This window comes from Cebus imitator, unplaced genomic scaffold, assembly GCF_001604975.1.
Source record: "Cebus imitator isolate Cc_AM_T3 unplaced genomic scaffold, Cebus_imitator-1.0 Scaffold410, whole genome shotgun sequence".
Classification (NCBI taxonomy): Eukaryota; Metazoa; Chordata; class Mammalia; order Primates; family Cebidae; genus Cebus; species Cebus imitator.
Window position 1 is genome coordinate 309,261 of NW_016107725.1, and position 1,694 is coordinate 310,954.

A 1,694-nucleotide genomic window follows, 5' to 3' on the forward strand; every position below is an offset into this window, starting at 1 on the left:
TGAGATAGAGTTTTGCTCTTGTTGCCCAGGCTGGAGTGCAATGGTGTGCTCTCAGCTCCTCCGCCTTCCAGGTTCAAGCAATTCTCCTCCTTCAGCCTCCTGAGTAGCTGGGAGTACAGCATGCACCACCATGCCTGGTAATTTTGTATTTTTAGTAGAGGGGGTTTCTCCATGTTGGTCATGGTGGTCTCGAACTCCCGACCTCGGGTGATTCTCCCACCTTGGCCTCCCAAACTGCTGGGATTACAGGCGTGAGCCACCGCCCCTGGCGTACATTTTATATTTTTACATATTCCATTTTTATCTCATGATAAGATAATGAGATTAAAAAATAAAACCAGTTTGAGCTGTTTTTATTAAAATTCATGTTTTTACTAACTTCTGTCACTCAAAAAATCCAAATAGGATCTTCATCTTGGGTTATATTTTCCCCCAGGATTGACTATTTATCTGTATTTGTGTGCTACATTCTTTTATTGCTGCTGTTTTCTAATTCCAAAATATTTGGATAGAAGCCATATCTTTGTTTTTTTCCTCTCTCATTCATGCTTAGCAGACACAGCTTTTCCCAGACTTTGGCCTGCGTAAGTGTTCTGGGTGAATTCTCCCTGGCTGCTTTCCTCCATATCTGAGCGCTGTCGGCTTCCCCAGGAGCTGCAGTTCCAGGGTGGAGTCCTGCCTTCTCTCCGCTTTCCTGTGGCTGGACCGGAAAGGAGAGGGACTCAGACAAGGCTGTGTGTGAGTCCTGTGGCTTTCCTGAGTGTCCTAGACCAGGGATCTCCTCCCCAGTGGGAGAGGGAACCATATTGCTCTTACAAGGTAAAATGATTGCCAAGACTTCAGAGAGTCCCCCATGTTAGCGGCAGACCTGGGATTCCTGGCTGCCCCAGGGGAGGGAAAGGTTGGGGTGTTCTTTGCTTCACTCTATAACCCTTCTTTCTGCCGAACGCTGCAGAAGAAGGAAAGGTCATGCAGTATGTGGCTTTGGGCAAGGGCAGGAGGCACTTGCCTCAGGCACACCATTTGAAGGGCAGCACAAAACTCGGTAATTAAATAATACTGTAATGCAGTATTTTAAAAAACCAAACAGGAGAATTGCTTGAACCCAGGAGGCAGAGATCGAGCCGAGGTCACACCACTGCACTACAGCCTGGGTAACAGTGTGAGACTCTGTCTCGAGAAACTAAAATTTAAAAAATTTAAAAAAAAAACATGATAAACAATGAGCATTCTAAATAAAGACAGGATCTGTCAAGGGGGTGACTAGGGTGAGGCGGTGAGGCGGGGCCGGCGGGGCCAGGGGAAGAGTCACCACCTTCTCCAGCAGTCTGTGGTTGGCATTTATGTCCTTGTGCTTAAAAGTTCATATTCCCTGAATCTTACTCTTGCGTTCAGAGTAAGAACGGAAATATTTATTTTATTCTTTTTTTGAGACAGGGCCTCTGTTGCCAAGGCTGGACCACAGTGGCGCAATCATGGCTCACTGCAACCTCGACCTCCCAGGCTCAAGCCATCCTCCCACCTCAGCCTCCCGAGAAGCTGGGACTACAGGCGCACGCCACCACAGCCGGCTGAGTTTTATGACTTTTGTTTTTGTAGAGATGGGGTTTCATCATGTTGCCCAGGCTGCTCTCAAACTCCTGGGCTCAAGTGATTCACCTACCTTGAAATCTTTATTTTTATTAAAATAATAG